The 26,799-nt window shown below is 40.1% G+C and overlaps 1 long non-coding RNA gene across 1 annotated transcript; it reads left to right on the forward strand.

Annotated features, from left to right (window-relative positions):
* Positions 1-3,772: 3,772 nt before the first annotated feature.
* LOC119018352 lies at positions 3,773-5,728 on the forward strand. Its single transcript, XR_005074722.1, has 3 exons — positions 3,773-4,038; positions 4,926-5,128; positions 5,204-5,728. It is a non-coding gene; the product is annotated as an uncharacterized LOC119018352 (long non-coding RNA).
* Positions 5,729-26,799: the final 21,071 nt, after the last annotated feature.

A 26,799-nucleotide genomic window follows, 5' to 3' on the forward strand; every position in this document is an offset into this window, starting at 1 on the left:
TAACGAGTGCTATTAAACATAGCAGATATGAGTGTTTATTGTAGGCAACACCAAGCCTAGGCCTACTATTTAATGTGACTGAATGTCAGTATGTAAAACTGTGATATATTTAAAATGAAATTAAATCTATTAGCATCAGGTTGTTTATTTGTTTTATCTGTTTTATTCTGTCTACCACAGTGTCTCTATTGTAGTTTATACTACAACTTTATTTTTTAACTTTAATAACTTTATCTAAGCCTAATTGCAACTTTTCAGCAGTTCATGTTGACCCCAAAGTGCTTCTCCGGTCAGCTCATTGCTGATGTGACTTAAAGACAAAAAGGGAGCCTCAACATAGACATAAACTACCATGTGTGTGTGCATCTTTGAATCTTTTGCTCGTGCCCTATAATGGAAGTTTTTGTCTTTTTCTGGGGATATCATGCATCTGTCTGGTATAACGTGCAACAATTGAATAATGTTTCTCTAAATGTAGAAGTGAGGATCATCTTAATGGTAATAATGATATTCACAAAAACCCAAAGCCTAAATATCTTTGAACTGTTCTGGGAGAGATGAAATCGGATTTTAAAAAAAAGATACTTCCCCACTCTGAAACCTTACCCTTCAATTCCAGCTCTTTCTGACACAGACGCTAGATGAAAACAAAAAAGAATATATGTACAAAGGGACTTGCTTATTGGCAAAGATGACACTAAAGACGATTTTGTGTGCAACCTACAGACTGCTTTCCACCCCTTTTACAGGTGTTGAACACACATTTTCAACAGCTGAGCACTATCCTCTAGTGGTGACTTAATGTTTGTGCAGCTCAACTCCCACAAACAGAGGAACCAATGAAATCAAACCACTGAATGTAACATTACAGCGGGTGAAAGATTTCTCAAAAGTACAAACTAAGACAGAGTTATATGACATAGTTCAATTTTTCATTTATGCAATGAATTTCAACACTTTCATATACAAAAGTTCCAAGGAAATTAAAATAATTGTTTTGTGAAAATCTACAGTCAAGATAACCCGCAAAGTCTTTTTCAGCTCCGAAGCTTTATTCAGCAAGATCTGTGGCATACAGTTTTTTTTTTACGCAAAACCATTTCTTGATATGAACTACTCAGAGTACACATTTTTGCAAAACGATGAAAACAAATGGATATATGATTTTTTGAAACTGACAGATTGTTCGTTCTGGTTCTCTTGTGTGATTCCCCTTTGTTTCACCTGATCCCATTTCCTCCAGTGTCTCCCCAGCCCTTTTTTCTCACAGAGACTCTGCATTATCTCTGCAGCGGAGGTTCGCCAATCCTTTGTTTGTTCACAGAGGAGATAAGATAAGATGTTCCTTTATTGATCCCACTCATGAGACATATGCAGGTAACACATCAGTGCAGAGGGAAATAAGTAGCAGCAAAAAGCTCAAAAAGTAGAGACAATAATAAATAGATATTAGAGGAATACATTTTGAATAGAAAATATAATACAAACTTTTAGGATAAAGTTAAACTATGTACAGCAACTGCCGTTGTATGCCCATGACTTGTGCAATATATGATAAATGAGACAATACATAACAACAAGAGCAAAAACAAAAAAACAGGAGGTGTTGGGAGCGGTGGTGGTGGTGTTATGTATTGGCAGAACTTGGTGTGTGGTGGGGGGGTAGTGCTGGTGAACGCAGCCTTGAACTCACTCCTCCCCCAACAAATTCACTCAGCACCGATCTATCAGGCACCTGTGTGCCATTGTTCTACCTCTGCTTCTTGCTCTGTCTCCGCTGTGGCTGGCAGTGTTGGTGTCCCAGTGACGAATCCCTGTTTACCCTTACAGATCATGTTCCGTGTTTAGCTGGTGCATGAGGGGTGAGGCTTAGTTTAAAATGTATTTTAACTGCACTGAACCTAGCTGATTTTAGTTTCCCATTTTTCAGCCTCACCTGCACCATGACACTGCTGTCTTGTCCACATTTCTGCAATTGTTTTGCCTTTTAGTTCTGTGTTTTAGACCAACTGGGTTACCTTATTTTACTTTGTTGTTACCTTGGTTATTTGCTTTTTTTTTTTTTTTCCATGACATTTACTCACTGGGCCCTTCACTTTTGCATGTAAATAAACACATGTGTACACACTATTGACTGCACCATGTGCTCTGAGGTTTGCTGTATAAAGTAATTTCATTCACCTAACTGATTTTAAGAGTTTTTTTTTTTTCCAACCCCTTTCTGTTTATACTGATAATTTTAATTGTTTGAAATAACACGCATCTGCCTATTAGTAATCAGCCTGTGTGTACTCTCTTATTTCCCAACCTATCTGCGAGGTTCAAAGGTTTCTTGGGATTGAAAGTCCACAGGTGGTGTTATGCCCCCCCCCCGAATTCCCCCCATTATTGCCCCTCGCCACATACAGTATTGCTGGCTGTGCAGATTTGCAAACACAAGCAAAGACGCTCTTCATCTTGTACAACATGATGCGAACAATGGCTGAGTCGAGTGTGCTGTGTGTCTGTGCTACCTGATCTACACTGGATGAGCAATTGAAGAGACGTAGGGAGCATTTTCAAGCATGCTGACCTTAGAAGCCGCAAACAAACACGTTTGCTACGGGAAGGAGAATGTGTGTCGTGTCCATCTTGTGAACTGTTAACAGTAGAGACAGATTTAAACAAAAGCTTAAATTTGCACGAAAGTACAGTACCTGGATAAATGTGCATTGTCATTTTTGTGGCTTTTTGCGTCGCTACTTCAGCTTTACTCTTTATGGATTTTGGATTATGTGTTTTTTGGATTTCAGCTTTTGTAAATTAAAGCTCGCCCTTTGTTCCTTATCCTACTCACCTCCTGTGTGTTTCTGCATTTGTGTGTTGAATACACTATTTTCAGTGGTTATGGTAAGTAAGTTTATATCAGGGATCTCAAACTGCTTTGACCAAAAGTCCTCCACTATCATCTTGTCATGATAAAGTTTAAAGCCTGCTTTAAGGCTGGCATCCTCCAAAAGATCCTCAGGCATTCTTGGCTGGCTAGGTCCCAGTCTCAACATTGGAGAGCTTTAAGAGGAGGATCATCTTTCAGAGTTGCTGGGACTGCACCTTAGAGCCTGAGCAGCGTCTCACTCTATTGGTGTAACAACAAAATGAAGTTTTCCATCAACAGACTGTGAATGAGGAATTGTTGTGACCCGCATGAGGAAGGTGCCACAATACCCTGAGCCCTGTGATCTGAAAGTCTCACAGGCTGACATCACGGTCAAAATAGGACCAAACAGGAGGGAAGCAAATGCAATGGTGGCTGTTAACTCTCATCTAAGGCAGAAGTATGCTGGTAAGCATAGACACGCTTGGCTGATCAGGATGGCAACAGACTACTGTTATGACATGCGCAGACAAAAGACAGGAGGGTGCTAATCCTAGAGAAGGTACATGCATCACATGAGGAGGAGCTAGCACACATGATGGCTGAAATGCAGACGGGACCAAGCAGCATAATGATAGGTCTCACGAGTCGAACTTAGGAAAGCTGAGCCCAAACCCGCCCAGTTTACTTTGCTGGATAATAGAGTCTCCACTGGCACTCACCAAACCACACCAATTTGCTTTTCTATCCGGAGTATGGCCGCAGTATGGCCAAGATGCCGTGACATCTAGCAACTGCAGCTAACCTATGGCAAGCATCCATCTCTCCATCAAACAAGTGTATGGTGCATATTGATACCCAACTCTTGTCTTTGCAGGAAACCTAAGAGAAAAAAACGTGATTCTTAGATAGTGTCACATCGTGGTGAGGTTGTCTCGTCTTTGGGGTCTGTCTTGTGAATTCATGTTTTATTTTGGAAGTAACTCTCCTCTCGTTTCAGATCACGTGCCCTTCCTCTTGTGTTCCTGGTCTGACGTCATCCCTAATTCCTGATTGTTTGCACCTGTGTCTCCCTCCCTCATGTGTATAAAGTCTTTGTCTTCCCCTGTCTGCGTCGCCTAAGTGTTTCGTCGTTTCGTCGTATGCTCAAGCCCTTGTATCACAGTCCTCGAAAACCACGTCCGGTTAAGTATAATCTTGTTTTATTTTTCTGTATTCTTGACCTCTTAAAAGAGTGATTTTGATTTGATAATTTTTCTGGTTAGAGTTTGATTTGTAGTTTAGAGATTTTGGCTTTTGTTTCTTCACCTCCCTCGGGAGCGCTTTCTGTTTTCCTTTTGTTTTATGAAAAGAGTAGAGTATTTTTATAGCCTGCGCCTTCCTCTGTGAAGAGATTTTCTTTTGTAATTTTCATATTTCAGATATTGAGAATAGAGTAGATTTTCCTCCTTCGGGAGCGTCCTTTGTTTTATGTGTTGTGTGTTTGTATTGTCGTGTCTGTCTTTCTAGAATTTGTTATAGTGATTTCTTTATCATGGCTTTTGAGAGTCGCGAATCAGAGAAATAAAATATTGATTCTACTTCTGTCAACCTGCATCTGAGTCCTCTCCTTTGTCCCAAGCCTGACAGATAGTACTGCAGGAAAATCCAGCCACTGGCCCCATCAGTCAGGTGCTCCACTTTTTTTCAGTAACTCTTGGGCTCACAAACGGCCACTTGGCTGAAAATCCAAGGCACAGCATTTCCAAGGCTCAGTTCTTCAAACTCAGGCCTTTTTGGATCGGCCAGAGCAGAACGTCTGCTCGAGAAACGTGTGCTTGCAAAAAACACAAAACCTTGGCCTGAAAACAAAGAAGTTGCATCAGCTTGGCGTGACTGAAACATCATCCCCAAGGGTCCTTGTCGTGGCCAGTGTCTGTAGTGTGGATAGCTTGTCCTGCATGGCCAGGACATGCAACAAATGCAAAGACAAGACATTTCCCACGACACTGGGTCCTTCAACAAAAGGAAACGTCATTGCGTGGGATGAGTAGGTTACCAAATCTGAAATTCATTTTCTTTTCTCCTTAAGCTGATATCGACAAAAACCAGGCTTTATCCACACCCAAGAAGGGTCCTGCTATCGTGATTTTTCCCTGCGGATGCTTCAGCCTAAAAGCATTTGACTACAGAGATGTGGAATCAGAAAAGGAGTATGCTAATCTACTTTTGGAAGTGGGAAAGTGGGTTCTTGTTCAGTATGAAGGTGAACTGTTCCCTGGCACCATTACACAGGTATGTAGAATTTTTTGGCAGTATAGATATAAATCCTAAATCCTGTTCAGTTATCTTGTTTTACTGTGCTCCTAGATTGCAGATGGTCAATACTGACGTAGACACCATGAGCTGTGCAGGACCAAACAAGTTTTTCATTCCATCAGTCCACTTTGAGGGAGAAAAGGTGTGGTGCCCCAGAGCCACAACCTGCAACATCATCAGCTCGGCACCTCTGTGTGTTGCCGGAAATCTGGGCAAAGTTCACAAAGCAGAAATAGGGTAGCAGTAGGAAGCACTGACACACAAAAGTCATGTTCGTTTGTTTTCCTCCAAATAGTTTGATTGTGTTCTGTAAAAAATGTTAAAATGAAATGTTGCTCTATTTAGCCATGTGTTGTTGTTTTTCTATATGTTGTTTTGGTTCTGTTTACATGTGTATGAATTTCTTCATTAAAACTATGTTTCTTAATAGCAACTGTCATTACGGAAACATTTATTATCATTTCTGAAATGTATTCATTTAAGGTTAATTCAAGGTTTGGGACGAAATGTGCAGGAAGTTGTTATTTAATAACTTGAGTATGCATAGAATATCAAAATGCTTTTAAAAATAAAAGTTTTGTCAGGAGGGTCCACAGATGCTGTGTGCAGTGTTTCATGCAAATTGGTGAAATTACCTGGGAGGAGTTCGAAAAAGTAGGTTTGCACAATTTTTATGAATTTGCGAAAAACAAAAAACAAAAAACAGGGGTGGAAATGGCCTATATCATGAGATTCAGCACAATTCACCAAACGCGTGGATATATGGTTTTTGAATGTGCAACAAAATATATGGGAGCTACGAGCCAAGACGCACTTTCCTTGGTTAGCCTAGTGGTGGAAATTGAGGACGAAAATAGATTATGACATTTTTTTTGGCATGTGTGATTTATACTACAAGTTTGGTGAGTTTTGGGGCATGTTCAGGCAGTGAAAAATGCGATCACTTGAGACAAAAAAATTGTCACTACAAAAAAACAATAAGGACCTCGTAGGTCGAGACCTGCTTGGGCCCTAATAAAACGTGCGAGGAGAGCGGAGGTAATCTGCGTAGACTGTGACCAGTGATCGCAACAGCTCTTTTTGTGTTTTTGTTTTAAATCAGCTGGTTTCCAGCTTTTTCGATGATTATTATTATTTTTATTATATATTATTAAGTGTTAAAATAAAATGTTTCATAATCAAATAAGTTACTTTTAATTGTTAATTTTCATGCTCTGAGTTTTCTCTATTAAATTCTTGTGTATTATATATGCATATTTATATTTATATAAATATATGCAATATATGCTATGTGCGATGCTTTGAATATTGCTAAATGTATAATTAAACTTGTTAAAATGTACAGTTTAATTTTTTATGCTGCTACAGAAACAGTTTTTTTTTTTATGTTCAGGTTCAGCTGCTTTTTCATGTTAAAGTGGAAGTCATTTATTTAATTTGTTTTATTGTATTCCTTTTTTTGGTTGGATATTCAGGTGGAGCTGTTTACACCACTTTTATGTGGAATTGAGATTTCTGTTCAAGTATTTCTGTATTACTATAATGCTGCACCAAGTGGAATTTTGATGTATATTTTTTTAGTAACTGTAAATGTCAAAGTTACAATTAGCTATTACACCACTTTGTGCAGAATTGTGATGTTCTTCATTTGAGTGTTATAATTATACTACAAAGCTGCACCAAGCGGAATTGATAAGACATTTTTTAGTTACTGACTGTGTTTACTTGGTGTTTTTGTCAAAAAAACAAACAAACATATGTAAATGAATGTTGCAGCATTTATTTTGTTTCAACAAAATAAAAAATAAAAACTATTAACGAACAGCTTGGATGCAGTGATTTTTTTTCTTAATGCAGCTGTATTATCTAGGAAAATGTTAGGGCTAAGTATCAGATCGAGATTCGGTATCGGTAGACACAAAATATTAAATGATGTTGGGGGGGGAAAAAAACCTAATCGGGACATCCCTAGTTAAAACATTTTCCAGATTTTGCAGAATCATTGTGACATCCCTTGCACCACTGGGTTCCATCTTTCTGCTCTCAGCCTTGAGGCAGGGATGTCAGGGAGTCTGTTCCCTGTGACACTGACTGTCCTTGTCACGGAGTGTCAGTGGTGACAGTCTGAGTGAGGTCAAAACAAGAAAAGTTACGACTAACGCTACAGATCTACGATACTGAACGATCTGTCACCATCTGTTGTCTCTCAGCTGGTTCAGGCTTTCCAGGAAACAGGAGGGGGGGCATGTTGATCTGGATGGACGGTCATTGGTGAGGTTTCTGGACGGCAACACATTCTGGCCTTTCATTCAACTCAGTGTAAATTTAACCTGCTCGTCCTTGCGCGAGTTAGGGAATGCAGACAATACGGGGCTCACAGCTCCATCGGACCTTGGAGTCAACATTCAGCTGTGTGTGGGTCAAAGGTTAGCAGGAGACAAGGCCACTATAGGGACTAAAACGGAGCCTGACCCCTGAGATGGAGGAAGATATCTAAACACATACATCTCCAGAAAAGGATAGAGGGGCCATTTAGGTAATTTTGGAGTATAAGACCCAAGGAGTGACAGTAACAGATTTAGCCATTTATGGGAGATGAGCAGAGCGATAGCCCACCTCCTTTTTTAGTTGATTGGACAGATGGACCCTCAACCCACCACAGTGACCAATTAGAAGTAGGCAGGTACCGCTCAAGGGACTTTAAGAAGGATCCCACGAGTAGAGAAGGGTGTGGCATTTTGGTAGACCTCCTGAGATCGCGGGTTCGACAGGTTCGACTGATAGAGCAGAGGGCGAAGCCGTTTGGCACTACCTTCGCCACAGATTTGAGAACTCCAGAGGGCGGCCGCACTCTGAATCCGGACGCTGGCTTGAAGAACCGTTTCAATAAAGATTGCTCTATCATAGATTCATGAGTTTAGGATATCGATGTTGCCTTATGATGATCTGTAACCACGCTGGTGGAACAGGCCCGACCCATGATCAGAGGCTGTACGTTTCTGAATGTGTACATTCCAAAAAAAACCAAAAAACAAAATGAAAGCAGGAACACAAAACCTATGTCCTTTCATTTACAAAAAAAATAACACTACCATTTTTCATGAAACCATTGCAGTCAAACTGGGGTGGCAGACTGGAAGGTTAAATGACGTGAAGCTGTATTTTTTAGCTGGTTTGTCAAATCTTAGACGTTTAAAAGATGCCACCTGCACAGGAGCTAGGGCCTTCTCTCAAAGCTCAGAATCTCTGATTGTTGATTCATTTGAACTGTACAGAAAACAATGCAATTATGCACATGTAGGAGAGCGGCATTAAATACAAAACCTCTAATGCCATTGCAGTTTTTTTTCCCCCCCGTGTGCCAGTATTTACACACACACACACACACACACACACACACACACACACGCACACACAGTGTAATTCAGCCCGCTTTCTGTAGCCCGGGATGAAAATGACATCTTTCATTGTTGGCCATTCATATGTGATTTTTATGAACTCTAATCCCCTCCACCTCCCATTACCCCTGTTGCCTCTCCGTCAAAGGCACACTGAGGTTGTTCTCTAATCTGAAGCGACAGCCCATCTACTTTCACTCACACATTACAGTGTAGCCTCGGGCAACCAAGCCCGCTCCTTTCAAAATGTTGGAACCAGGTTATTTCAATTGAAGTATTAAAGTAATACTTCAGTTTCAGAATGTGTTATTTTTTCACTAACTGCGGGGCAGAGTGGGGATTGATTGATTGTGAATGAGGGAAAAAGAGGACAGACTGTAGCGATTGAAATGTGTCTAAAGAAAATACAAGTGGTGGCTAATTTATGTCTTATGTGAATGTTTACTATAGATTGTTTGGGGTAACAACAACAGCAACAGCTGACTTAACTTTCTTACTATGGAGTTTTCAATTGCACCTCTCTTTCTTCTTCTTCTCATCTGAGTAAACTCTATCTGATGCAGTGGACCCTGAGACGTGGATGAAAGCATTGCAAAAGCTAGTGAATTATGTTGTTTTAAAATCATTATCATTTCAACTTGTTCCTAATAGTTGCTCCTAGCCAGACAAAACCTTATTCAACTGTATTTAAAGGCTGTGTTGTACTCTCACAAAACAAACACATCCTTAATGCATCATAGTTAAGAAAGAGATAGAAGTAAAATGCAGTAAACTAAGTTACTCAGTGCTTCAAAGCTTGAAGATCTCTCTACAACATGAATCATTTATTAATAAAAAGAGCAAAATTTGAAGGCGCATTTTTTTTTCTTCCAGATACTATTTATCTTAAAAACAGCAATCTATTATTTCGGGACTGAGCAGGTGCAGTTTCACCAGATTTGATTGACAACCTGCCGAAGCAACAACTCCACAACTGTCATCATATTGAAATATTGTTGAATTGTCAGTAGTAAGTGCACGTAAGTCATTTATTATTTTTCTTTGACATAGTCCTGCCCATTTTAGATGAAAAAAAAAAAATCGAATTATCTGGGTAATGATATAAGAAACTGATGGGGACAACAGGCCTTTTCATTTAAATTTTTGAGAAGCTGAGCAGACTTTGCAAATGAGCTGTGTTTTAAAACTCTTAATGCGGTTGTCACACATTTGAACCCTGAACCCACTTAATTTTGGGTGAAATATGGTAGAGTTTATAGATCTGGAAAAAACTTTGTTTTTATTGTGCTGTTGTGCAATGGTGTAAAAAGTTTGACTCCATATTTAACATGAAATCTGGTCAGATCAATTGGTCTTCTAAGGAAATACAGCTGTCAGACTTACTTTTAAAAAAAAGCTGATATGACAAAATAGTCATTTGGCCCGTCTTTGCCTGCATCAGTTCCACAGGATCTACTTCATTTATGCTGTTCCAAAGAGTACCACATGGTGGCACTAGTGACCTTCTGGCCAATGGGAGATGTATAATAGGCAAAGACAGTGAGATACAGAATCAGACACAAGGGAGAATTTAAAGTGAACCAAACTGTTATTGAAGGTTTTTATATAATTACTTTTTTTTTTTTTTCAAACTTTGAAAGATGTCCTTTGTTAACATCAGTTTCTTTCCTAAGCTTAGCAGTGAAACACATTAGAAATATACCAAATTGAAGCAAACAGTGACATTACATTTAGAGGAAAAATATATTCAAAAGCAGAGAAAAGTAAAAAAGATTGAACCAAAAATAGGGCAAGTTGCTGAAGCAGATTTTTTTTTTTTGTTTTTTTCCCTAAATCAATACTTAATTTGTATATATGATATTGGGAACAGAATATGAAAGAGAAAAGGCAAAACTGAGAAAAAAAAGAGGACATTTTACAACAAACAATGACAGAGTTATAAGGAAAGTGTGCAGAGTCAGTAAAAAGAGCAGCCGAGGGAGAAAAGGTGAGAATGGGGGGGTGAAGAGGGAGGTCAGGCTGTGGATTTGGTTCCTCTCTTACATTATGTGATGATGGACTGAGAGCTTAGAGAAGGTAGAGAAAGATGGAAAAAGAAGGAAGAATATATGGGGGGGGGGGGCATATTGTTTTTGTGGCAAATTGATGCGATCCATCTGAACCATGTGACTCCTGCAGCACACTCCCTGAGTGACCAGCACTGCGCCACACCCAAGGGCAACTGGAATTGCATTGTGAGCCCCCCCCCTCCACCTCCTTTTTCTACTCTTTTCTTTTTTTTTTAGGCAATAAGAGACGATGTATGTCCTCCATTTTGCCACGGGAGTGAGCAAACAAAACGACAGCCTGTAGTTATATGTATCGTAGTCCCTCTTCCCCTAAAAATATATTCCACTAGCACACACACACACACACACACACTCTCTGAGAGTTGGGCATGTGGCTTGTTTCCCGGGTCATTTTCTTTGGAGTTCCTGCTTTATTGTGTTCGCTGATCCGATTTCCCTTCCTCTCTGGTGTGATTTCTCTTTCTGTTGCCCCGGCCAATCTTAACAGCCACGGTTCACCTGGAAAAGAAAAATAGGGTGACCTCTACACCAACACACCAGCACGAACGGCAACAGCAACAACAACATGGCATAATAATGCTTTCACTTGAGGAATGGGATATAATGTGTCTTCATGATCTATCTGGGCCATATCAAATACATGAATCATGTTATTACGGAGGAATTGGAGGGAATCTGGCTCTGCCGGGAGAAGTGCCAGTGTGTTAGCCAAGGTGTTTTGCCCATGAGTGGTGGTGTTACTACAGCACATGAATGTCTTCTTTGTGCTGCTCTCTGTTTGGTTCACTTTGTTGAAGATACACAGAAATAAACAAAACAAATATTAACAGAATTCTGCATTTTCCTATGAGAGCCAGATCAAAACCAAACAATGAACATCTTTTTGTGTATCCAAAGATTGGAAATATCTATCTATGCTGCAGAGCACAACGTTACCAAGCAGACGGACACTGTACCTTTGTAACATTTAATTTCACAGGTCTGTATATGTCATGGTAAGCAGGTGACTACCAAGTAATATTTGTTTTAATTTATCCTCAAATTACCACAGCTACCTTTAAATTCACTGAAAATGACTGATTGTATTCTGCTATCTTAAAATAGTAAATAGACTGGCGTTAGATTCTGCTTAACTTCTGCTGATCATAACAGCTTACCTTCCATCTCTATATATTATTGTCACAAAATATGAAAACAGTGACATCAAACTTGCCATGTTGACATTACGGGCATACAATGAGACTCTTGTGCAGAGGAATGAGTAAATGGATTATTAGTTATGAAGTTGTACTTGTTAGACTTGTTAATTTGCTATTAAGTGGGCAGAAACTAGTTGGAAAGTTAACTGCAACAACTAACATGAATTTTTTGGGCGGCTGAGCAGAAGTTAGACGGACACTTCTGGGAGGTTAAACAGAAACAAGTTTGAAGTCTCCAGCAGATGCATTAAAGTGTAGCTTGTTTTGTACCCAGATAACATTACATACACAAACGGCGCATTAAAGTGGTGAAAGAGGTCAGCTTAACTTGAGCCCGAATGAGCATGAAAGAAAAGAAAAAACAAAGTTGGAGGAGCAGAAATTGCGCAGAGGAAGAAAAAAAAAAAAAGGACTCTACCTTAACAGTAACTTAACTACCCAGTAACTCAATTCAAAGTTGCTCTCCCACTCCTCCGTCCGTGGCTCCCTGCCAACAAAACAAATGCAATGTTATCATGAGATGTTGTCTGCTATCAGTAAGGAAGAACACAGCCAAAGAAACACTGATTACCTTCTCCGAGTAATAGAGGCGAGAGACATATTTATCGCCTTTCCTCTCTTGCTTCTAATTTAAATTTGAAGTTTTCAAACAAACACAGACAAAAAAAAAAGAAAAAAAAAAAAAGAAGAAAAGTCAGAGTCTGGAGCGACATTAGCGACATTATAGGGCCTGTTATCCGTCAGCCAGGGAAATTAATTACTTATTGATCAAGAGCGCGGGTGAATAAAATGAAGTGAATTAATAAATAAGTGAATAGATAGCAGGGAGCGGGCCATAGGTGGGCTACTTGTTCACATTTGCAAACATCATGGTTGGCAGATTCCATTTGTTTTCCATTTCATTACTACCAAAACAGGGCCGTATGCACAGCGGACCTCAAGAGTTCATTCGTTAAAATGTGGAGGGGGGGGAAAAAGCTGGCAATTTGAGGACAGCTCCTAATATGAAACACTGTGAAGTTTTGAGAATATATAATCGAAATTTAGACATCCGGAAATGCTAAGGCCCTACATTAAAGCCCACGTTTAAAGGTGCAATTAAAACTTCCTCCATTTAATGATTAGTTGTTTTGAATTATACGGACAGTTAGACGGCGATAATTTTATCTCCCCTTTTAATAAACGTCCCTGCTGCCGGAAAGTTGTGTGCTGATTGGAACCTCTCCTAAAACTTGCTAAATACATATCATTAGGCCTTAGTACAGGATGGTCCGGCTAATAAACAATTATTTACAACAAATTATAGCCTAATGTATCAAATTAACAACATGCAGCATGTGAGATTTATACACCGCGCTTGCCACGTTTATTGCATTTACTTAAGGTATTCAGCGATGCACATTTGGTGTAAAACACATCTTTTTTTATAGACGGTGCTTTATGGTGGGATATGTGAGATTAACAGTGTGGAGTGTGTTTTTGTTTCTTGATTTATGGACGCCATAAAGTCATGTTTATTGGGCCGGCGCAAATAATTAAATGGTGGACTTTTAAGTGCAATATTCACCTAATGTAAAGAACAGAACGGGTGGAGATATTACCTCGTAAAGTCAGAGTTATCTCCAAAGTCAAGGAGTCAAAATATTTACATCGATAAATCTGTCCTTAACACCTCGCAACTAACAGGGGTGGACGGCCCGGCCAGTTGGCTTCGGCGGCAGCAGGACGGAGATGAATGTTGGCGGGAGACGCTGCCGTTGTTTTTCACTGCTTCTAATTGCCTTTTTACCCTCCAGTACTGAGAGTTTAGGACAAAGAGGAGGAAAAGTTCTCGAACTACACAAGCGCCGCATTGAGATGCACAAAAGTCCCCTGGTTCAATCTGTATGAGGTACGCAAACCTCCCGGCCGCAAGCATGCGTGTACACAATCCCGCCCGCGAATACGTGCGTGCACACAAAGATGCCGTGTGGGTGTGCACACTCAAACAAACGTGCAGCCCAACTGGGTCAAAGCTGCAAAAGACTGAGCACAGTCAGATTGATTCCTTAAGATATTCATAGTAATCTTAAAATTCCTGCTTGTTGGGTAATAAGACACTTTATCATCACATGTGGTGACAAGGTACATTAGTCTTGACCTGCCACAGGGGGAGGGAAAAAAAACAACAAAAAAAAAACCGGATGCAGTTTGATCACCATAACAACCAGCTTATTGATTATAACAATGTGTGGCTGGGTGGGTCAGGTATCCACCACTGATTCTGCTCCTGGAGAGAGGTGAAGAGAAACAGAAACCACCCCCCCCCCCCAAAAAAAGAGGACAGCCTTGTGTGCGCTTGCATGTGAAGGTTTGTCTTTCTCTCCCACAGTCGTCGCTGTCAGATAAATGTATGCCTTGGAGAAACACACACGTTCGGATGCATTCGTCAGATAAACCGGACACACTTTATATTTCAACAACCGAATCCAGTCAGATCAGTTTTATTTACACGTCCCCAAAATCACAATCATGTAGCCTCAGTGGGCTTTACAAGCTGTACAGTGAACGACTTCCTAAAAAAAAGAAAAGAAAAAAAAACAACAAAACGTTGACGCCCACATATTTACATGTTTCCTGTGAAAATGGTCGGGCTTCCGATAGCGTTCGCTTAGTGTTAGTGTAGAGTTAGATGTATGAGTTTCCCATTTGGGATAGAAGTCAAATGAATGCAGGGGAAAAGGGATTTCATTAGTGAGATCACTGACACTGAAGTCATCCATGTGTCTCCAGTGAATAACTTGGATGATAAAGCAGACCTCCAGCACATGTGAGTAACTGAACCATTAAGCGTGATGCAGAATGCAGTGTCAGTCCTTCTACTTTCGGCTGCATTGCGTCAATCAAGCCATGCATTCTTTGATTAGACTAGCAGTGTTTCTCTTTTATTATAAGTCACAGATTTCTGTCATATTTTCAAGGAATATCATAGAAATTGCGCGAACTAGCAGGCACTGCTTCCCCCGTGATTGTAGAAGCACAGCACCCTCATACTTTTAGTAACTTACAACACGTTATACGTGACTTCAGTTTGATGCGGGTTTTCCGCTGGACAAGAACAGCAGACTCCTGAATGTCAACCTCAAGACTTTTTGCTCTTTACACTACTTGTCCTCAGGTCCTTCTTTTTTTCAGTTGTAATGACTACCACAGCCACTACAGGTCACTGCCTACCAATTATAAATATGGGTTGTAATAAGATGTTTTAATTTTCAACCTAAATGGCTGTTTTTCTAAAAAAAACAACCTGATATAGTACAGTCATGTCTAACAGAACCAAATCAGTCATGTTGCTGTTAGTAACACATCTATCAGACAAGAACTTTAATATTGGACATGCAGCCTTTTCAAAATTCTTGTCCGTCGATCGTGTCTGCATATGGCTATTATGATATGGTTAGAGTCAGAGACAGACTGTTGTTCAGATTAACCAACATGAGAACAACTGTGATGGAGCTCAAGATCCGCCCCCCGTTACTTTTCTCTTCAAGTACATAAGGACAAACTCTTTCCTACATTGACGCTCAGTGCTGGCGCTGGATGATGATCAATAATGACATGTGGAATCTTTCGCTATGGACATTATTACAAGGATACTGGGCCAAGACAGCAGATGGACACACTGAAGAAGAAAGTTGAGAAAACTTCAAATTTCAAGCACTTCTGTTAACTCGTTCTAAGTCGTAGTGACGCGTGAATCTGCACACTATGCCGCTTGGAATTTTCAGGTTGCGTTGGCTGTTGAATTTTGATTATGTTTATTCCAACATTCATGAGACCGTGTGTACAGTTTGAGAATGCAAGTTAACCAAACCCAGTTATTAAGAAGCACTCCCTCTTCCATTCCTTGAATGCTGGTATTTTATGTTTCTGGGTCTGAGAAAAAAAAAAAAAAAAAAAAGTAATCCATATTTGAGCTAAGGGATGTAAATTGGTGTTGTTGGTGCATCTTTAGTTTAGCAAGAAATTAACATAGGCAGGTTATTAAATAGTAGTAGATTAATTATGAGATGATACAAATCTTATAAATGAAACATTTGGTGTTTAGGCTTACCACTGTTCTTCCCTTTCTAAATATTAATTTGACTATCTTTGTCTTTCAGTTTGCTGGAATTTTATTTATAATACTTTATTGTGTGTTATAACTATGACACTGCCTTGCCATAGGAACCTTCAACCTTTAAAGACCATAATTGAACATAGCTTTGGATCTTTTTGCTGTTGCTATTGTTCTTGTAGATTTGTGTCTACTCTATATCTCCCTTCTCACAAAACAAAATAAACAATAGCCTATTTTTCTATATACAAAATCATTATTTAACAATCTTTTTTAATTTGTAAAGATAGGCAGCAGTTACAGCGTGTTACAGGCTAACAACATACGACACAAGAACACAAATTATATTATAGTATTACTCATAGTGTAATATTTACATTCTAAAAAAACAAAACTGTAAAAAAAAGATACAGCCCAAGAATGTGTCACCCGTGCTGGGGACCAACGGATCATTATTGTCATCATCTGATAGGTGAGTAGAACAGGCAGATGTCCTTGGGTCGTGCTATATTCCTTATTCTCACTGAGAGACATAAAGAAAAATGATGATAGGCTCAGTAGATTGACAGTAATGTGGAATCAGTAGAAGAACAAGATGTGATTTATATTATTCATAACATATACTGCGTTAAAGCTAACTGACCCAACAACAGCAGGCAACTGGCAATATGAGAATTTCTGAGTGTGTGTGTGTGTGTGTGTGTGTGTGTGTGTGTGTGTGTGTGTGTGAACGCACGTCCGTCCATGCTCACACGCAGACACATTCTCATGTACGTGCATCTGTTTACACACACTAGCCGCAGTGCCTGAGCTATGGTCTAATAGGATAATGAATTCAGTGTGTAGAGGCAGTGCAAGGGCCGACAGTGTGTGTGTGTGTGTGTGTGTGTGTGTGTGTGTGTGTGTGTGTGTATGTGTGTGTGTGTGTGCAGGGCAGCAGTGGGGGTTAATACAACATGATAAATATTTGATTTCTGCTGGGGCCAGTCCCCACCTACAGAATGGGAAATGGCTGTAATGCGATTCAGAACAGATTGTCCTCTGGGAGGGCCTTTGTGTGTTTTCCTTGCTATGTGTGTGTGCGCGAGTGTGTGGTTGTGAGTATAAAGGCCCTGTGACTGCATGTGTATGGCCAGGGGAAATAAAGGAACAAATCGGCTTACAAATCACCACGGCACCACGGCACCCCAACAAGCAATGGCCCCTGTCTGACTATCACCACCACCACCACCACCACCACTGGCAATGACCCTGAACGCAATGCTCAAGTTGATACGTTCCTGACGTGACATTATGTACAGGATCAGGAAGAGCGAGCTCCGCGCTGCTGACTGCGACCCCTAGTTGCACCAAATGATTTGTGCTCGCGTGAAGAACGAAAATCACGTAGCACCATCATGTAGCACCAAAACGTAAGATAAGTGACAGATTTATTTGGATCATTAAACTAATCACACTTGGAACACACTACATAGGATCTAAACATGAGCTCAAATTGGTACAACCTGATCTAATAACGTTTTGAAATACAAAAAAAAAAAAAAGAAGAAAAAACAAACATATTTGATTACCACGTTGAGATATGTTACAATAAATGCAGAGAGGAGCCCAGGAACCACCTCTTATTATCGATTTGAGCATGTTCTCACATTTTTTTAGGCGAATTATTATAAACACTTGTCCTATGTGCCAACTTCATTATGCATCTGATGGAATTACACAATGATTTTAATATTTGCAAAAGCAAGTATGTTGTCAAATAGATGTAATGTAATGTAATGTAACCTAGATCATGTTTATTTGATTAATTATTAGTTTTTTGAAAAAACAAAACAAAAAACAAAACAGTAAAACAGTATGGAATTGTTTTGTCCTTTAAGGTCAGTTTGTTTGTTCAGTTCATTCAGCCATGAAATTTAAGAGTTTGTAAAATAAAAAATAAAAAATCCGTCAATGAAGATCGTTCTCTTCTGTTTGAAATATCTACCCCAGAACAACATAATGCACCTTCAACCTTTCAGACAGGATGATGGGATGCATAGACATTTTATCACCAGAACCACTTTCATTGCCAAAAACCTTGACCAAACCACTCTTTTCGCTTTAGACTCAACTGTTTTGGCCATATAACAAGCTTGGAACACAAGTTTGATGCGCAAACACCTTGAAAAGCTGACAGGATGAGTGTATTAGGTAACAGTTGTCTAGTTATACATGCAGCAGATATGTAGAGCAACATGAGCTTTTGATTCGGAGCTGTGTTTCAATCCACCTGATGGACTGAATGTATTAAGGTGATAGCGGTGTCTGAGGAAAATGGAAACTCAGTTTTCCTTTGTGACAGTGGCGGCAACAATATGTCCACCTGAAACTGTGAGGGGAGTGAAGATTTTCGTCTTCTTTTATAACTATTTATCAATTTAATAATGCTGTTCTGCTCCTCTTATACACCACCTACTGTTGCTGTACTAGTCTTTGTGCCACTAAATTGTCCTTATCCAAATTGAGGGTTAACGGACTGAGAGACAAACCTCTATTTTTTGGCTTAAGAAATTAAACAAAATGCACGATATTAATGAAATACTATTCAAGTCAAGTCTTGAGATGTATTTCATTTTTGTAGTGCATGTTAATATTAACAGGTATTGATCAATGTGTGTTTATAACACTGTTTGGCTCCTCAGGCCAGTGAAAGCCTCGCTGTATTCAGGTCACTGATCTGTCTCTGGGAAGGCTGAACCAGGTGTTTACTCTTTAAAGAACCCTGGACACACACTCCAAACAAACACATTTACAGAAAGGTAACCCCCCACCCCAACCTCCGACACACACACACACACATCCTCAAACTTAATACTGCAGAGGGCGACTGCTCTGTCTGATATATTTATAGACAAGTCTGCCACACAATCAAGAAACATTTTGTCCTCAAGTGGGGGAAATATGGTTTTGGTGATATTGGGTGGCACGGGGAGAGAGGGTAATGATTGATTATAGCCAGACAGAACTCTTGTTGCTAATTTAATCATTGCTGAGAAATGACAAGAGCAGTTTTGCAACAAGCGCACACATACACACTCAAACCGAGGCCCACTCCCACTCCCTTGTCTTTTCTTTTCCTGTTGTGCAATTGTCAGAGCAAATTAATGCAATTAACGTGGCCTTGGGCGGAAAGCGAAGGGTTTTGAGTTTGTCACACTGCAATTCTGTTATCTAGAGATGAAAAAAGAAAAAAAAAAAGAGAGCACACACACACACACACACACACACACACACACACACACACACACAATCTTGTTTCTTCAGCTTGGACTATTTTTTCCCCGTCTTTCAAAGGAGCTATCCCTCTCTCGTGTGTGTGCGCGCTGTCATTGCGTCCCTTCTCATTTGGGATGAGACGGAGACGTTGGCGTCAGCCCCAATGAAATCACTGTTAATGTGTCCTAATGAGTCAGGCACACTGACGCACATGCTGGCCACTTGGATTCATGTCTAGACACACTACACGAGCAGGAGGAAGACGTACGTGCACACTCTGCGCGGCAAACGTACACATACAGCCCGCGTGCGCGCGCACACAGTTAATTGCAACAAGCTTGATGACAGAGCAAGAAGGGCGATATCTGTGATGTCTCGCTAAACTTCATTCCTCCAATATGAAATGGAGATATTTCTCACACAGTTTGGATAATTATGACCTTTGAAAAGTGAATCGTGAATGCATTTACTTCCCTCCTTTTTTTTTTTTTTTTTTTTTTTTACCAGCCTCGAGCCTCCACGTCCGTGTATCCAATGGCAACCTGAACCTTGACCTTGGATGTTATTGCAGTGCGACACTTGTAAGAAATATCCGTGCCTCTATTCTCATAATTGTCCTTGTAAATGTCAATATCTGACATTTACCAGGTGACATACAGTCAATATTCTCCACTTCACAGTTTATATTATGCCTGATATACGATATGTACATAGCTTAAACTGAGGACACTAAGTGCATAAGCTCCGAGGTGGTGAAGATTTTATCACGCTAAGCAGTGATTCTCCTTCTTGCCCGCTCTCACTGATGTTGGCACTGACCCCAGACATGCAGAGCTGACCCTATTAGCGTTGTTTATGACATGTTTAAGACGAGTAAACATCGCTGCAAACACTCCATTAGGGCTCAGAAAGAAAAAAAAAAGAGCACCACCACCGCCTAGCTTTTTAAACCAGGGTTGTGGGTGTGTGTGTATGTTCTGGGACAATGTATTCTTGTGCATAGCTGCGTGTTGCCTGTTTGTCGAGCACTGAAAGATTTCTGTGATTTAGTATAAGCAATAACAGCTTCAGATGGATTGTGCTGGTTTTGTTTTTTTTTTTGTTTTTTTTTTTGATGGTCATTGTGCAGAAATGTGAAATATGCATTTGATATTTCAAGGTGCAGTGAAAGCTGGGGATGGAGCAATAGGTGGGCAGGTCAGGGGCCTGGGCTTTTATGTTGCAGGCCAGATGACAATTTTTGAATGAATGGTCCAATAAGACTGTATGATTATGTGTCGCGAGTTCAAAAGCTGAGAAATATGGGGCCCATAATCAGACCAGGTTGGGGCTGTTCATCAGACCCCAGTGACCATCCTGTCACGGAGGTCTGTTGTCTGTCCGTTGTCTGTTGGAGTACAAACATAGAGGCAAATTTTAGGGACAGAAATGAATTGTGATTTCAGGCACATGTTTAAATCCTGTGTATTTAATGCTGAAGTGAAAAATATTGTATTTAGACAGCGGGGATGGCAGTATTGGTTGGTTGCATGGCCAAACCATTGAATAGATTGCCATAATATTTGGTACTTATATCCTTGGTGGTCTGAAGATTAAGCCTCATGGAAATATCAAACGTCAACTGTACTCAGTGTATTGTCATTGAATTTACAGATGTTTGTGTCCCTTTCAGGATGATTTGTTATGAATGTGATTACTCCTTAACTTAGTGCAATCATCAGGTAAATCATCAATTTGTCCAAAACGTAAAGCCACTTCAAGGAACTTTCATTTTTTGCTGATTGTAGTAACTTCTGTGGACAAAAGAACTTTTCTTAGTGTGGTACCACCAGACTCTAGACTGTAAAACTACATAATTCATCCTCAGCACTCCACCATAAAAACTAGGATCTGACCCGGTGACAGGCATTAAGAATAGCCGTTATCATTACACAGAAATGGTCAATCTTCTTGCTGAATGATGCTTTTGCTCATGTAGGTCATATAGATGGGTCACTATATTCAGACGGGTTGAAAACTATTTGAAAGCACAGTGAAGTTTATGAGCAAATATCTAATTATGATCCCATCATCTTCCGCTGTTGTTTGTGTTTCATGCTAATTAGCAACTGTTAGCCTCCTAACATGCCAAACAAGGACGTGTGATCATTTAGCACCAAGCCCTTATGTGCCTAGGTTCACAGCCGCTACCGTGGCATAGACTGCTGTAGTCTGGTTTCAACAGATCTGGTACAAAAGAGCAACCCACTTCTAGTGCACAAGTCAAAAGATGTAGGTTTGTTTTCAGGGCAGAGAGGTACACAGACTGACAGCCTGAAAGTATGGGCTTCAAGAAAGAGCTGAAACAGGGTGCTGACAGTTTGTAATTTCTTGAGACTTTACCCATTGGGCCAGTATTAAAGATTGGGAGATTGGGAGGACTGGAGATACTTTCCACCTTTTGTGTCATTGGAACTAGTGGAGATGTAAAGGAAATGCAGTCGCGATATGTAGAAAACATTTTCATTGGGATTATTGCACTGATTATCTTTTTACAATGAACAATGTTCTGCTGGAAAGAAGACTCTTTGCGTTCATGGTGATGCCACTTGACAAGCACCAACCATCCAAACACTCTTGCAGACAGAGAACACCCCTTCATTGGCAATGGCATTCCCCAAATGCAGTGCCCCGCCCCCCAGCAGGACAACGCACCCCGACACACTCAAGGCGTCGACCTGGCCTCCAAATCAGATCCAAACTCATGAGCATCCATGTTCATTCCACGGAGACGCCAGGCACCATGGGACACCCTCAGAGGTCCTGTGTCCATGCCTTGGTGTATCAAGGCCAAGTCCAATCCCCGGTGGGTCCAAGGATTTGGTGTTCAGTTTAGATGAGTGTTTGTTAGGGTAATGTAGAAAGCAGCTTTCATTATTATATTAAGGCTGTGATACTGATATCTTCTTGCAAAGACAGTTGAAAAATCGGACTCTCCTGGAGAGGAGCCATCATTCTGCTTCTGCACTGAATGCCTGAGGTGGGTGAAGCTTCCAGGCGGCAGAATATCAGTGCTGGGCTGAGAACAGGACATCATCGGAGCTTCTAACACTAGGAAGGGCAATGTGAATGTTAGAAAATGACAGCGATCTGACACAAACGACAGCTGACAGCCCGAACAGTCTTCAGATTTGACATCAACAAAATGATTGGCTTGCCGATAGTGCGGCAGATTCTGGTTGATTTAACCAGAAGACCGAGCATCCTGAGATGGAGGAGGGAAAAAGGAAGAGGGACAAAGAAATAGAGCTAGATGTTAATACATGATATGAATAAAAACAGTAAGCATAAAGATTGTCTTTGTGACTGAACTTTAGCAAGCGCATTCATACGTAGATACAGTGTGAGCTCATCCTACTGTGACACATCTTCCTGATGTCACCCACGGTGTCAGAGGGGGTTCACTGCAGCTGATTTTCATGATAAGATACGACATCACTTCACCGCTATTGAGCCGGAAATCTGTTTTTTTTTTTTTTTTTTTTTTTTTTTTAGAGAATACACCCTGCAAATATGTAAAGGCAGCAAGAGCTGAATGTCACCCAGGTGATAATACAGACAAATTGGCCTCAACCAAATCAGTGTGGAGATTCAACCCTGCCGCTAATTAGAGGGGTTATTGCTGACTGGAAGAACAGTTAGAGAGAGAGAGAGAGAGAGAGAGCGAGAGAGAGGTTCTTTTAATTCAATCTGAGGGTGATGTTTCAAAGGGTACCCAGAGCTCAGGTTTAATTGGGGTGCACTAGGAAGCTGGTAATAAGTGGGGTAACAAATGCAAAAAAATTGAGTTGCAAAACCGTGTTATCATTATTTACAATAAAGGAGGAAGTATGCCGCATGAATCGAACGCATAATAGGTGTACGGAGGGGAGCAGATGAGACACTGGTTTGTCGTATATTGAGTTAAACGCTGAGAAAAAATTGAATGCGAGTGGTAAAGCTGATTACAGCGATTGCCTTGGCATCATCATAACTATTTTTGAAATAGAAAAAAAAACAACCTGATTGCTGTAATAGCACAGTCGCTCTTGATAGACCTCCTAGTCAAAGAAAAAGGAAAAGAAGAAACTTTGCTCAAAATGCCCGTCTTTGCTTGAATCCAGCCGGTGGACACACGTCTGAGTTTGAATTCCACTGTTTGCAGCACTCTAAGAGTTTGCTTTGCTAATGGAGAATATAAAAATGATTGACGAACAGCAAGGTCAGCCAGAATAAAGTGTGAACCAAGTATTGTTCAGTTCTTTAGTGATGCTCGCTGGAAACGCTTGACACATCTGTTCCAGCGTCCCTCGGCTATTTGTGAACTGTATTCTGTCAAATTGAGCCATAAAAAGGCCAATAAATGTATTTTAGATGTTCACAGTTTAAATCGATTATGGGGCAGAACAGAACAACAATAATCACAAACAGATTATTGTTTTAGATAAGCATGAACTCTTTTAGATTGCATTGTATATTATAAAACATGGCGAACTGTTCCATGGAGATATGGGTGTAGAACAATGAAAGTGAATTTGGGTAATTTTAACATTTTTTGTTGTTGTTCTATCTATTTGGTATAAAAAATATGTTTTGATATTGAAAAAAGTTCCACTAAAAAACACATTGGAAACAGGATTGTTTGTTAAAAAATACTTTTATTTGAATACTTTTTTGTATTTTCAAATTTTTTTTTTATGACAGTCTTTTTTTAAACTGTCAGTTGACATTTTCTGTTTCATCTATCTGTCACTGTCTTGTCATAAAGGGGAGGGGCAAAGAGAGTGTGATTTGCGTATCTGCACGATAGCATGAAACTCCCAGGTATGTTGAGTCTGTTTTCTCTCTCTTCTTTTTTTTTTTTTTTTTCAAATAGAGCCACATTAGCTAATACCATCTATCATAGCTAACGTCAGCTAATGTCATAATGTCAAGGTTGCAAAATCCACTTTCCAGCCCCCTACCAGCTCACTAATTACCATGTGGAATCTTGTTTGTGTGGATCAGTAGAAAAACTGAAGTGTACAAATGACTTTTTAATGAATTAGTTATGTGAACAAACTGTTTCTGTGAATATATGTATCCCCCCCCCCCCCAAAAAAAAAATCAAACCTTTCCTTCAAGTTACAACTGCTCAAAAGGCTGTAAGAGTTTAAGGTTGAAGTAGGACAACGCTAATGAATCTATACCCAAAAAGCTAAAAACACTAGTGCCACTGATTTATTTTTTTCTAAAAACATCAAATTTCAGCAGTTCAATTAACATTTGACAGAAAGCGATACAAAAAAAAAAAAAAAGATTCCGCTGAATGGACTGAGATTTTTTTCACCACTGATCAATAGGACCATGCGGATCAGATGGTAAACAACATACGGCTGTGTATGTTTATCTATACTGATGGAATCACAACCCATTTGTGTGATTCGCAGGAAATACGTTGGCCTATATTCCAAACAAACACACAAACATGTCCATACATATCCGTGTGCTGCTCATTAGACCCTGCATGTTAGCGGCATCGGGATCCTGTGTGTGTGCCCGCTGTGAGTGTGTGTGTGTGTGTGTGTGTGTGTGTACGTGTGTGTTTTGAATTGGGGGGGAGGTTGGCTTGTTGGCTGCCTGAGGCTAAAGCTCTAAAGTGTGTGAAATGAGGGAGTAGCCAACGGTGGGCCCTTGGCTATGAAGTAGCATTGAGGGGTGTGTGTGTGTGTGTGTGTGTGTTTGTGAGTGAGTGTGTGACACATGCATATCAGACATATGTCAAATTCACTGACACATCTGCTGATGTGAGTGACGCGGAGCCTGCAGGCCGTCTCCATCCGTTCCCTCCTCCCTGTATTCCCCCTGACGTGGAACAGTCCTCCGTTTGGTCTGTGAGGTAATGAGGCAAACCGATGAGACAGAGGGGGGCGTACGAGGTTCAGTCAGGTGTCAAACTTACTGCAGTCCTTCACTACAGGACACGAGGTGATAACACAACAAATACAGTTCACTGTGTGTATGTTTTTATACAAACAAGGATTTCAAGATGATAATGTGGGGGGGGGAAACTGATTTTCTCTCGTTTCTCTCGCTTTTTTTCCCTGAATGTCCTTCCTTTATCACTCCTTTCCTCCTTCACGTTCTTCACAACAAATAGTACGTTATATATTCCATTTAAAGATTTAGAAACATTTCTATCTTATCGTATGCTGTCCTTTCTTCTTTCCTTTTTTTCCCTCAAACTCTCTCTACTTTTCATGCTCTCTTACATGCTTCCTTTCCTCAAAACTTGCCCCGTTTAAATGACTTCCCTCGCTTCCTTCTTCCTGCCCGATTGCTTCCTCGTTTTCCTCTTGTAACATCCTCCTTCCTCTTTCTTTCCTCTCCATTCTTCATTTTTTTTTCTCTGCGTTTTCCGAGCATTTGGTTGAAATTCCTTTGTTTGTCTTCACGTCTTCCTTTCCTCACCTCGCGACTCAGCTGCTACCCCCAGTCCTCTTCCTGTCTCTCTTCTTCTTCTCTCCCTTCCTCCCTTTTTGTCTTTCGTTTGTCTCCCTACATTTCCCCCCTTGTATTACCTATCCCTCTCTACTTTCTTTTGTTAACCGTTTTCCTTTATTTCCCCATTTTTTTCTCTCATTATCCCGTGCTTCCTCTGTTCCTCGCCCATTCGTCCTCTTTTACACAATGAGGTATCTTTAATGATCATGGAATGTGTGATTTTGATTCATTTTATTCTCTGTTTCTTACTCAAACATCCAATAGATGGTGCTGTTGCCCATGACTGAAAGTCCTCAGTAATAGCTCCAGCCCTGTTTCTCTTTTGTTGAAGGCAAAATCTCTATCTCCCATTCTCTTCTTTTACAGTGGGTCTGATTGTTCCATGTGCCTCAAACAAGGACTGAACTAATGATATAACATTGATCATGCTTTTTTTTCTTTTTTTTTCCCCTCTCTCTCAAAAGCCCGTCTCCACAAAACTATAAAAACACCACTCAGTATAAAAAAGGTTTATTCATGATCGGCTCTGCATCTGCCATTTAAGTGAAACACCTTAGCCAGATAACAGAAACACATTACACCTCTGCGCTTGGAACTATTTTTTTTTTGTCTTCGCCCTTTGTCTGATTTTCATCCGGAAGGGTTTCATTTTAAATCAATTATATGAAGTTATAAGTGCAGTCACAACTTCAAGTTTCTTAAATCAAGAGGTCTACATGCATCTTTTGACCGTCTCACTCTCAGCCTTTGGGCGCGCGTCATGTGACTCAAAGAAACCTGCACGTAAAGCACCTGAAAAAAAAAAAAAAAAATGGAACGATGGAACATATATATATATATATTTTACAAAATGATCACTATATAAATGTGCAGGCCAACAAGAATCCAGAATCTTAGAGACTCAGAACAAAAAGAAAGAAAACAGAGGATGATATTAACAGACGCAGGGGCCACTATCCATTTCGATGCAATAAGAATCAATGGAAATAAACTATGACCATAGGAAGTATCACTGCATAACACAGATGAAGGGATCAACTGAACAGAGTTTTTTTTTTCTTTTCTTTTTTTTCCCCCATTTACACCACGTCACCATCAAAACGCCGAACACTAAGTCATTTCTATG

This window comes from Acanthopagrus latus, chromosome 4, assembly GCF_904848185.1.
Source record: "Acanthopagrus latus isolate v.2019 chromosome 4, fAcaLat1.1, whole genome shotgun sequence".
NCBI classification, from domain to species: domain Eukaryota; kingdom Metazoa; phylum Chordata; class Actinopteri; order Spariformes; family Sparidae; genus Acanthopagrus; species Acanthopagrus latus.